The sequence below is a fragment of the Homalodisca vitripennis genome, chromosome 3, assembly GCF_021130785.1.
Source record: "Homalodisca vitripennis isolate AUS2020 chromosome 3, UT_GWSS_2.1, whole genome shotgun sequence".
Classification (NCBI taxonomy): Eukaryota; Metazoa; Arthropoda; class Insecta; order Hemiptera; family Cicadellidae; genus Homalodisca; species Homalodisca vitripennis.
Genome location: NC_060209.1, coordinates 51,334,902 through 51,348,962, shown reverse-complemented (window position 1 = coordinate 51,348,962; position 14,061 = coordinate 51,334,902).

Sequence of the window (14,061 nt, the reverse complement as noted above, 5' to 3'; positions counted from 1 at the left end):
TAACGTAAAGTGCCACCCTGGGACCATATCTACTTGTGGTTATTACAATGATATAGAATAGGTTTAGATTAGGTTTATCATAAAATGTATTTACTAGGAGTTACCTAAGTTAAAAAATAAACCTTTACAAGCACTTTACATATGATCTTAGATTGAAATTCAGAGTTTTTAATAATGCTGCATTACTATAAACTACAAAAAAAAAGTCCCTTTGTTAAGTGTGTCGGCTACAAATATGATTTCCCCATCTTAATGTACAGTTTTTACTCTGCTTTCCATCAGCACTGCAGAGGGCTCAATTAATTAAAAGATGTCGATTGGTAATGTAGTTCCTTCAAGAGAAAGGCAAAATACACAGAATGCCCATTAAGGTGCTAACACTGAGGCTATAGATTCTGTGTCCGATCAAGTGGAAACCAATATATTATTCAACATTTCTACCAGAACCGAGCAGCTTGTCATGATCACGCTGGTAAGAATCTGTGAATTTTGAAACCAACAGGATGAACTTAGATTTATAGTTATTAACTTCTTATTTAAATTATTACTTATTAAGCTATTTAAATATTAGATGTTTAGAAATAAAACAGAACACAGTGTATTATAGAACGAACCTACTGCAGGCCTTAAAAATAAAACACAAAGTTTGAAACAGTGTCAAATGTTAAATTCTAGCTGCACACAAAAATAAGGAAAAAAACAATGAATGTATCTGGTATTAATTATCAATTCTGTAACTTAGTGATTTAATTAGTTCTCCAACATTTATGTATCTATCTTTCCTATCGCACAAGTGGATTTTATAACTCTATAATCTTTGTACCAAATTGGGGGTTTTAATAATTTTGAAAGTCAGAAGCATTAACGAACAGAAACGTCTAACTACCTGACCCATAAACAGTTTTTTGGAAATAACAAAAGTACAAAGTGCAGTACAAACAGTCAGCAACCGGTCCACCCATTCACTATACTCCAACCTTGCATGCTTAGAATTTTTAGGCATATGACAAACTACCTACCATAGATTTCAGGCTGAAATATCTTCGCCTGCTGGTTTGTGTTCAATTAGATTTCTTTATTTGTTGTTTTGAGTTTGAGGTGGTGGAGAGGGTATTGATAGCCCTACTCCCTAAACCCGCCTTTTTAGTAAACGTCAATTTATTTCATTTCATTTTATGTAAAGTATTCTTCTTACATGTGACATATAGTAGTGACTTTGTTATGGGTTGTTTTTAGATGAACTTGTGATCTGGATCGTTGAGATTTGACATAACAAATCTTTTTAATGTGTTAATTGTTTGAACATTTGGTGTGTTTCCAGCAACCATGTTTTCATATGGATACATCAACCTTTGTCTGTATGATTTTAAAACCTTTTGTTTAGGCATTTTTATCCCACCTTAAGAGTTAAGAAGTACATGAATCAGTACTCAAAATATTGTCGTATTAGTTTTAGGTATTAACATTTAGAACAAGTTGCCTGCAAACATTCAAGTTCACCTTTTCAAATCAATCATCAGTAATACACTTTTGAAAATCAAAAGTAGCTTATTGTTTATCCTTCATTTATTTTGTATTTCTTATTTAGAACAACTTAGATGGGACAGTGAAAGACATGCACAAAAGGCCCTAGGAACTAAATCCCCAAATACACCGAAAGCTCCTCACGAAGACGTCGGCAAAGGCTCTACCAGTCCCTCTTTGGAAAGCTCTCAGACTGCCTGGAAAGATGTTACTTCTGTTTGTAATTCTTGGAAAGCTTTCAAAATCAGAAGGACGTCTAGAAATGGCAGACACTGTTCATCAAAGGATTGGGTATGGTTGTTCAAGTAGTAACAAATTTGACCATCAAATGGAATTTTTTAAATTAAAAAATTATTGACAAATTAGAAAAAAAAACTATGGTATGTATGTTGCATTCATGCTATAAGTTACTCATAATGTTTATTTACAAAAAACAAATCTTTACAGTATGCCATTCCCAATTACAGCTGATATTTTTTTTTTTTGTAAATTTTTAATTTATTTGCAATGATACCATGATGGGATCTTTCCCTCATGTAATTCTTTGTTTGTGTTGTTCAAAACAGGATCTTTAACTCGTGTCAATAGAATAGTAGAGTCTATAGAGTATAGTTATGTCAGTTTCAAAGTTAGTTAAGTGATTTACGAACTCAGTACACATGAAGGAGCTGAGAACAGAACTCTAGGGCACTCCACATGTATCATGCTGAAGACCGCTTACCTTTACAAACTGTAAGTGATCAGACAGATATGAAGTGAATAAAGACAGTTCTTTATGCTCAACACCATAGTAAAACTTAATTTTTCAATGAGTTGAATCATGAGGTACCCATACCAAACATCTTGCTTATATCTAAAAGTGATGCACAGTTTTTTTTCTTTGTATTCAAAGCTCTAATGCGTATAATATAATATTTTCCACATCCTTAAGCGGTCATCAAGGTATTTATAAAATCCATACTGAACTGGTGTAGTGAACAAGTGGCTATACTCAAAGAAATTTACAATTTGCTTTTTCATAAGACTCTTGATTGTTTTAGACATAAAAGCCACAAGGGCAATTGAACGATAGTAGTTTGTATATGCCTTTCTTGTGAATAGGGACAGTGATAGTAAATTTTTAAGCACCGAGGGTAACTTCTTACGCTAAAAGTTTGGTTGATTAAGCAAGTTAATGGACAAGCTGTGTTTGATATTTTTAAGAGCGCAAAATTTAAGGGACTAAAAACATCCCCAGATTTGTTATTGCTTAGGTTTATTTTCAGTGTGCAGATATTGGTTATGTTCAGCTCAGGCCAAACTAAAAGAAGCTAAATTGGGGATTGCAATACCCGATGATCTTAATGTATCTAAAGGACAGCCAGTATTTACATTATTACTATTTTTATCTACAGTACCATTAATGTTTACAAAAAATTATCGATTTTATCAGCTGTAATAGGTATATTTGTGGCAGGTCTTAGTGCACTTGCTGTCTTATTAAAATAGTTATTCATCACTCAAGATAGAGCTGCAGTGAAGTGAAAGTGTTAACTACATGTATTATAGCTATTACAGTTATTTTACAAGTAGTTTTCATGTTATACGTTGACTATGAAAGACGCCCTAGTGCACTTGCTGTATTATTAAAATAGTTATCATCACTCAAGATAGATACGTATTGAAGGTTTTCAAATGGCTAGATATAGAGTTAATAACTGCTCATGCAGCTTTGCATTGTGTACTTAACATAGGCAATTTTTGCTATGTCTATTTGTTCTCTATAATAATTTTTCAAATGTATGTAAAATATGCATTAGGTTAGTGTTAGATTTGTTTCTTTCTTAGTATATATCAGAGTAATCTAATTTTTAGTAAGTTATGAAGTATAAAGATTTTGTCAGCTGTATTAAGGCATTCATTATAATTCTCCCTTAAAATTTTAATCTTAAAAAGACAGCAGTCATTGAGATTGTCTGTCCGAATTTGTATTAATGATTGGAATGCTTTGTTATTTGAATGTCATTGACAAAATCATGAAACCAGTTGATTTTTTTATTAACCTACATTTAGGTCAATTAATATAATTTTAATTTAATATCCTGTAGGCCTAAGTGATAGTTCTCGGCGTGAAGTCTCTGATGGATGGGGGCACATTACTGTTAGCTAGGACACAGTTACTTATTTTCAATAGGAGTCCATTATGGTCAGAGAGATGAAGGGGTGTTGTTTTCACAGATAAAAGTATAGGGCTGCAGATTGGAAATACAGTTATCTAGACAGCCTGTGTAGAGTGGGGTTTGGTTGAAAGTTCAGACAAAAACAGTCATTTGGCTTGAGCATGTTTAATCAAATTTTAATTTGTCTATCATTGCTTCTATGGTTTAAGTTCATATTACTAGCATTTAAAAACTTAGTTTCTATATTTTTTATTGTCTAAAATTGTGTCAAAGATTTTACCCATTTTTTTCAGTAAAACTTTGTAGTTAAGAGTTCAAAATACAATTCATATATATATATATATATATATATATATAACCAATAACTTAATTTTAAGGCACATAAATCCTGCTTTTACTCAGGTATTAAAGAATTATTCTGTAATATCCTAACCTCATTCAGCTTAACAATTAGGGTTGCATTGTCTTTCTAAAGTTAATTGTTTTCTCATTTCTGACTGGTTTTTAGAAAGTTAAAAAATATTATCTGTCAAAATATTAATATGTAGACTATATTGGGTGCAGTTGTCACTGTCATTATTTCCTATTGGGTTTTTGCAGGTGTTACCGACAAACTCTTCAGACTCATTGTCACACTTTAAAAAATTCAAATTTGATTTCTTACTAGCAGCAAAGGAATATTCACTTTTAGATTTTCTGGACATACTTAAAATAAAACTAAAATTTACAATTTCCTTGGTACTGAATGCCACCAGTCCTGTTTGTCACAAATTTAAGAAACAATCCACACTTATGTCCTGCTAGACGTGTTTAAATAAATCTTTTTATTGTTTATACCTATATTACTTACATATTTTTAATTTACACTATATGTTTTATTGGTGTTATACTATATATTTATTTATTATATTTGATAAGCCTTGCAATTTTATTATATTTGAAATTATTTGGGCCAACCATAGTTTGTTGTAGAATAGAGTTAAGTAATTATGTTGTGTCTAATACTGGTAAACAATTGTTAAATAGGCTATTATCGCAATCTGATTATGCTCTAATTTCCACTGCTATCTCGTGCCATTGGTTGATGCAATACAATGTTTGGCATTTTCAAATACAATGATTTAGCTTTAATTTGGAATGTATACCACTATGTATTGCTAACAAAGCCTTGTTCTTAAGTATGGCTTAAATAATTTAAATGGGATAAAGCCTAGGAAATTCACTTGTTTCGATTAAGTGTCATGGAACGTACTGAATACATCAAAAGAGTAAATAATGAAAACGCACATGAAGTGTACTCAGAATATGTACTGAGAATGTGAAAAGGTTTCAAAGGGTTGAATTAGCCATTCATCACATAAGGTAAAAGTATATGGCAGTCACATGATATTTATTTAAATTTAAAATCTAAGATATTAAATTATTTTGTTTCACCAACGTCGATTACGTTTTTTTTTTTCCATATGTATTAAGTGTTCTGAGCATTCAAAATCTAGTTCTAATAAGACTTTAGTCAGAAGCATAAATTCACTGGAGGGGGCCAAGCAAATATTAATGTGTGGACTTGACAATAATATCTTTGAAGTTTCCCACACATACCACACACACACATATATATGTATAAAATAAATAGTTTCATTTATCCAAAACAGTACTAAGGAACAGTTGTCCATAATGGAAACATTTGTGCATTCATATTGAATAAAAGTAACTAAATATCATACAATTAGGACTGTCTATTTTAAAGTTTAAAGTTAGCATGTTACTTTTTATTTGGTTTTGTTTGGAGCTAAAATTAAATTTTTCTTAAAATAAAAAAAAGTAATTAAATAAATAATTAAAAATAAATAAATAAATAAATAGATAAAATATCCTTTTATCTAGTTTAAGCAACTACTTAGACAAAATGGAACCCTAAAAGAAGTAGTAATATTTTTGTATTTTAATATGCAACTTGGTAAAAATATGGATTGAGTTGATTGAATGTTACGTGGTTGTGTAATTAAAAATATAAGCTAATACTTCAGAACTAGTGAATGGTCTTAAATGATTATCAGTTACACTTTTACAAACAACTTATACAGTGCTAAAATTCATACAAAAGCTACTGGCTAAGTAATGCGAAGCCAGTAAAATCATGCCGCTCTAAAAAGTTCTTGTCTGCGTTTTTGTATGTCCCCATAGGTTTATCTGTTACATTATCTCAAGAAATGTTGGTTTAGCGTACCAAGAGAGATTTTAGCACCAATATTGACCTATATAATAGTAAGGCATAGCTGGAAGTTGGGATTTTGAACTCTATGCTTTATACCGGAAGTGTTTTACAAGGGCCAGAATCAGACGGTTTTTAATCTAAGTAGGTTTCTTAGACCTGAATAAGCGTATTTCTTTATTGGTGCAACAAGGTAAGCTCAACTATGGTTTGGGAAAATAATTCATTCAAACTTAAAGTGCTCCTTCATGAGCACAATCGAAAATAAGCACCAGTCACAAGTCTTAAGCTCGCAAAGTCTGTTATGGTAACAATAAGCAAAGGAATGCATGTTATGGGATTCTTTTTAAATATAAAATAATAGCCAATTTGCTTCACTAAACAGTACTTGTCCCAAATATAACTAAGACAAATTCAGAATGCCCAAATGGCTGCCTGGTACATCAATACCAATTGTCTATGCTATATACAGTGCCATGTCTATGTATGTATGACCCATCATCGTTATTTTCCACAAAACGCATCTTTGTTACTACAGCATATATTTGATAATTTTGTTGTTGATTTATTTACTTAATACAAACAGTTTTTTTTGTACTAAAAAACATAAATCAACTTTGTTGTTGATTTTATTACTTTGTGTGTGAATACAAAAGTTTGGTTTCATGTCTTGTATTGTACTACAGCAGTATATATATCTGACAAACATGATATCAATTTTGACACCTCCTTTCTTATTTACAAGATAAGCTATTGTCAAAAATTTCATTTAGCTATTTGTAATTTTGATATTTTTCAGGTAAACAACATGCGAAAGAGGCAATGCAGAGTAAGGAACCTGTCCAACCATCTCCCTACTTTGTAAAGGCCCTACTTCACGTCATTTCCTAACGACCCAGTCGTTAATGCCTCTGATTTTGAAGTTGTTGAAATAAACATTCCTGGGCAAGCTGGTGATTCTTCAATTTAGGTAAATCAATTATTGTGTATGTTGATGGCTAAAGGCACCATATCTGGTGAAGGATAAACAGTTTAGCTGATAAATTCATAAATATCATAAAAAGTATAGTTTGACTTAGTCATATGCAAACTATAGTTTGTATGTTGAGTAAGTTAAAAACTGTTGGCAAGATAATTATATTTTTAGATAATTTTTACTTTTAAGGCATATTGGAAAGAAAACCATAGAAAAGGAAATGTTTTACTTTTATTAAATTTTATGATCACCATAGTACTGATTAATTCATAGGGAATAAGTAGTAAAAACGGTTGTGATAATTTAAATAATATTGAGAGTGTATTATGTTTGTAAAAACTATACTGTGGTAAGTTTAATGTAAATTAATTCTATACTTGTGAACTAGTAAATGTCTTCAATACTTATCACTTTCACTTTACAAACAATTTTAACTTGACCAGTGTTAAAAATCAAATAAAAGATATTGGCTAAGTAATCCCAAGTCAGTAAATCATGATAGTCATGATCTTGTGAGTATGTCCACATAGGTTTATCTGCACATTATTTCAAGAATCGTTAACATACAGAAGAGAGATTTAGCACCCACAATGGCCTAAGAATAGTAACAGTTGGAAGTTCGGATTTTGAACTATACCCTTTATAACAGAATTAACTTACTCTCCAAATTATTTGAAAGTTACATATACAGTAGATTCATGGTATTAGGTCTTATGGTGCATCCAATCAAGTAAAATTTGGGAAAGCATGACTATACAAAACTGACGTTGCATGTGGTTATTATAATGATAAGCATTTAACACTCTTAAGTGGCAAAGGACTAGTATTGGATCATTTCAGTGTGTTTCCCCCAATGACAAGCAATTAATTTATAGTCATTTTAGAAATCATCTTTATGACCAAAGTTTTGCTATTGAAAACTACATTGAAATGGTTAATACTTTCTATTATATTAATTCATGATTTAGTTTAATTCATAATTTATTAAATAATAATGCATATCGACACTATGAATATATAACGTTGCAATGTAAAAGTCACATTCCCACTTCTATTTGCCTGCATCCGAAGAAAGTGTGAGTAAGGGATTCTATCCCTCATTTACAAAAAAATTTTGTTTGGGAAAGACATGAGCTACATCTCTGGACGGATATGTCTTTCTGAATGTATGTTTCTTGTACAGGGCAATTATGAAGTTCTTTGAGTAAACATTGTTTGTGCTGCTATCACTGATGGCAGTAATGACTATATGTGACCTAGTTACTACTATTTTCTTTATTCTGAGAGTATTCAAACAGCTTATGTTTTAGTTTCAGTCAGATATCATAAAGCCCTAAGCAGATTATTGTTACCTTAAGCCAATAATCTGCTTAAAGGTAAGATAATTTGCTTAGACTTTTAATAAAACTGTATATACGTAGAATAAATTAACTAAATTTATAACCTCCCCCTATAAATATATATTATGGTGGGAGTAATAATATTATCCTATACATTCAAATAATAAATTACATGTATGTTGTGTAGTTTTTGTGGTTTAAAAGACAAAAATACAAGTCAAACTTAACAGTATAGCACAAACATTTGCTACATATAAGAAAGTCTGTGAGAGTTTCTGTTTTTTGTGATTGTCCTGCCCATTATCTTAAATTATGATGTCTGCAACCATCTTAGCCTGACGTTATGTAAACCACTGATTTTAAAACGATCACCGTCAAATGGATAAACAGTGGAACGTATTATCAATGAACGACATTAAATACAATGCAAGTGTAAATAATTAAATGTCTAAAATATATAATTTTCAAAATAACTTACAAAATTATAATTAGAGGCGCCCAAAACCCAATGTGATTTGCCTAAAGATTGGCAAGGTAAATATGGATGCAAATATTAAAAATGTAATCAACCTCTCTTCAAAGTCTCGCATGAAGCGGGGACAATAATCAGTTTTATCCAAGGATTTAAACTTTTCCTCATTCTGTGGCACAAAAGTCGGTAAAAGGCACTGAACAAAATTTTTATGTAAACTGGATATCGACTCGGCTGTTCTTCACAGTTATATGAGGAACAGGGTGAACCGAGTTTTTTCGTTAAGTGAGGCCAGTCTTTTGCCTCAGGAAAGTTCACTCCCACAAAACCCCAATTTGGGACAATAGAGGAGAAAAAGGACCATGTTCGAGTCCTTGGTGAAAGATGACACCTGGTCAAAATCCTGACCAGCCGATAAAGGCAACGACTTACTGTATGTTACTTGACTCAGTAGCGTATAACAGTAAAAAAGATGGTTGGAAGACTGACTTTAATACTGGCAAATATACAGTTTTAAAATAAAGAGAACCCCGACTGAATTTATTTGATTGACCAAAAAGCCAATTTTTATTCATGATAAAATTTAGATCTAAATTAACACTCGCTCATCCATTCCATAAATCCCCCCCCTTGATATGTATGGCCTTCCCAAAATTTACAAACCTACCATTCCCTCTCTGGCCCATCATTAGTTCTCTGTGATGCACCCTGCAGAGAAATTGTCTAAAGTCCTCTTGGGACATCTTAAACGCCATTGGATAGGAAAACTTAATCTTTTAATCAAAAATTCCAAGGATTTTGTAGAGAGAAGTCAAAATTCCCTGAAGTTGGACTGGGGGGGAAAAACTGACAAGACTAGTAAGTTTTTACAATTGAAAGTCTATTTTGGGGGGGGGGGGGTGGGGGGGGGGGGGGGTGGGGGGGGGGGGGGGTGGGGGGGGGGGGGGGTGGGGGGGGGGGGGGGTGGGGGGGGGGGGGGGTGGGGGAAATTTCACATTATAAATTAATGTTTTTAAAATATAGCCTATGTAGTCAACCAGTTTATATTAAGTAGAATATTCTTGACAAGTTGGCACGGATATTCTTTACATGGGTTCACGTAGGAAATTTATAAAACAAAAAAAGTTTTAATACGATTGAAACAAAACAAATGAACTAATTTTAGACAACTGTAACTGTAACGAACGTACCTAGCAAACGTTATAAATGGAAATTAAATTTCCTTGAATTCCTTTAAAACAGCCACGTGTCACGTAACAGGCTTCATTAAAGTTACATGCTAAATTCATACCATATCACTCATTTCACTCTCAAGATGGCTTGTGGGCAGATTTACAAGCAGACTTTATAAAAGAATAGAAATTGACAATAGCATTACACTCTAAAATAGACTTCAAATCATTGGCACTATATTTCAGTAAAAACCGTGTTTCAAATGCATAAATTGCATAAAGAAAATAACATATTACAATACAAAATTAGTAAATAGTGAATAAATAACAGTGATTTACATATTTCTTGAGATATCTTGCAACAGGATACATTCAAGTTAGGTGTTATGGCAGTGCTGATATAATAAAAGTTGCGGTGAGCTTGGGGTGGTACTGCAACGCTAGAATGCGCTGAAATCAATTCTTGTCAACTAATTTCCACTCTATTATTTTTTCATTCGCTCTATGAATAACATTTGCACATGTTCAAACCTCATATGACCTTACTCAGATAGTTTAAAATTTTATTTATATTACTATTTTCTCTTTGCCATCACGGTTATCCATATGACGAATGTAAACCTATTCGCTAACGCCCAGCCAAACTCCATGGGAAGTTATACACCATCAACAAAATCAGTATTTCATATTCATAAATGAAGCTTCTTGCAAAGTTACAAGTCTATTAGGTCATGTTATTTTCGAAATATCGTACTGACAGACATACAGATTAAATTTCTCCATTCACCGAGTGATAAGCCTCTATAAAGCTGAAGAAATTATTGTAACGTTTATTTCTTCCAACATCGTATTACAGAAACATTTGATAGTTACGTTTGTATGTAAACGTTAAATTGCTAACTAAACAAATAAAGTATGAAAATACCACGGTTAATTAGTTACAGTAAATATCGAAATCTGTTTTTTTAAACACGTGTTATTTTTAGCCTACTAGTGTAATTTTAAAGATTAAAAAAGGGTATTTCACACGATACTGTCATAAATTAGCATGTTTCTGCCATCCAATAATTTAGTTGTATTTAAAATAAATTGATTAAATTTATCACTCTAAACTTATTGCTAGTTCAGTTTTGTCTTTATACACCTAGCAGTGAATCTAGATTAACATTTTGAATTCTCATTTATTTCTGAGTTGTTCATCTTAACTGTAATGTTAGCATTGGAAGCCAGATGGAAATATTATATAACTGTGAGCTTAGTGTTATTAAACTAAGTATAACAATATATTGAATAACGCCGGCATTTTATTTCAAGTATCTTGTGGTGAAACACACAACCACAACTTGTTTACTGTGAGTACAAATGGCTAGCAGACGGCTAGAGTTATGCAGAGAATGTGAATGAGGCGATATTTCACTGCCGAAAGTGGAATTGGCTCTGTAACAACATCTTGAAACAAAATCATGAAAATGTTATTTTCTCAGCTGTTTTTCATGCACTATTATAACTCACTCCCTAATCTCCCTGTAGAGTATTGAGACTATAGCCTAATGACTCACACGATATGTGAACCAGCAGAATATATGGGTTAAACTGTTGTCATACACTGTTTTAAACTGTTAGAATACACTTTTATAATAATGGTTTTATCCCTTTGAGACCCGAACAACAATATATGGACGAAAATAAAAACATTTACTGAACTGTAAAACAGTCGCCTCAAAATCAAAATTTAATAGGACTTTTTGTCAATAACATAAAATGCTTAATATACTACATATAATATATATATATATATATATATATATATATATATATATATATTAAGTTGATCAGGTAGAGTGTTATCAAGCGAGGAAAGAACCAAAAACTGTATTTTGTAGGCAAATGTCAGATCTTGGTTTAAAAAATTTTATTTTCTTGCTGAGCACAGTAAGTTTGCTTTTCATGTACTCTTTTACAGAACCTGCTAATATGGCATACTGTTTCTTGTCCTGTTTTTTAAATGTTGTAAATGTGTCATACCCCTTAACTAAGAAAATAGTAAAGTTTAAAGAACATTCCAATGCAAAAAAAAAGTTTATACAGAAGGACTTTATAAATTGACTATTATTATGCTGCCAAAGACCCACAGTGTATTAATGTTAAAACTGTTTATAATGATCTCAAACTTAGGTATAAACAAAAGTTACAGGCTACAATACGTGCTTACTACTCAAATCTCATAGAAAGCTCATCAAATAAATAAAAAACAAAATCATTAGAGCAACATACACAATGTGTGAATAGAGAATCTTAAATGGTTGTGAAGAGAAGTACTAGTGGCGCGATAATAACTATAAAGCAAAAAACATCAAAGATATTACACTCGCAAAATTAAACTATAATGACAATGGCATAGTAGCTTCGGGAGATCTGGTTGCCTAACAGTATAAGGCGTCAGACATTGTATATAAATTAAAGACAGCGTATATTCAAACCCTAGAATGTACCAAGAATGCAACTCTCCTCCATATTCCGTTTGATAAAATCTTCTCACGGGCTAAAAGCTTTAAATGTTGGTGGTGTGCAGCCATTAATATTATTTTCTGTTAATACATTTACAGAATATCCAAAATGAACGACACCCAAACATGTCAAGTACAAAACTATTAAAGTATGCTGCATTAATACTAAGAAACAACGCGAGCCCAATAAAATTATTTTTTCAATAAATATTAATTCTAAACTATCTAGATTAATTACTTTTCTCGGAGTAAATTTGTAAAACAATAATTCATAATGGTATTCACTAAATATTCGTTATATATTTAAAAATGGTGACTTGCAACGTTATATTGTTTATTAAGGGTATTCAAGTTGATAGAGGAGATTTAATACAGGCTATCAGCAAGTGTCTGGGACGGGATCCAATACGAACGAAATGTTTAGTATTTGGGTGATTTGGACCTCAGATTTATTGTCCAAGTCCCAAACTCAAGAGTTAGACCAGCTTTCAGCAGTGAAATATAGCCTCATTCGCATTCCCTGCATACCTTTAGCCGTCTTCCAGCCACTTCTCCAGTTTCACAATGTTTTGGAATAGTTCAGATATTGTGAACCAGAACTGAAACTAAAATAAAATATTGATTCCTTGTGAAAAATTTTAAAATAATTATCTAATATTTGCTAATATTAATATCTTCTTCATAAAATACACTATCAGTTCGGTTTTTTATATTTCTTATAATTTAAAATCGCCATCAGTACGTAACTCGATCTAAGTGAAGTTTGCTTCGACTTTTTGTACGACTAATGTTATGTGTACAAAATTTAACAAATGTTGTTGAAATTATATTATTAAAGCTACATTTAAATTTTAATACTTACAACATGTGTTTACATGTATACAATATTCCTCATTCTCTCTCACGTTAGGAACACGTGACCCACCACTTTTCACACTGTGGTCCATTTTGGTTGGTGACGTAACAGGTTAGTGTCTCGCCATGTCATAGGGCTCGATTCGAATTCAAAATCGGTCGCGTCTTTTTTTAACGCTAACAAATAATCATCTGAGCGTATCTAGAAGTAATTTTATGAATGGATTCGGACTACATTTTAAGATCATACGCAGAAAAAAAGCATTTTCAGCTCATACCTACATCTCTTGGTTGTTTAGCTGGAACTTGTTCTAAAATATAAGAATCAACACTATCTCTGGTGTACTTAGTTCTTTTAGTTGTATAAGATTGTCTCTACTTTTGAGAATGTTTTTAAGATCTAGTATTGTATTTATTATATAAATTAGTTATATAATTTATGAAACATTTTGTAGACTCAAATCGAATTGCCACTTCAAATTTTAATAATTACTTTTATTAATTAAATTTATTTTATTATTCTCATTTTTATTATACATTTTCCAAAAATGGCAATTAAAATATTGTCAAGGATGTAGTCAGAGAGTGGGTTGAAGGGGGCTCGGACTCCCCAAATTTTCAGTTTTTTCAATTACTTTTTTCATATACTGCTGAAAGATCGTTCTCATCAAAAAACACTGTCCAAAAATTTTAAGGAACATAATAGTTACTCTTTGTCCACTACGGAAAAATATCAATTGCCTGGACCTCCCCCTACCCAATTTTTTCCTGGCTACGTTCTTGAATATTGTTATTGTTTAATATATAGAAGCATGAAAGTCTATTATGTGTAATTAGAGGTAAA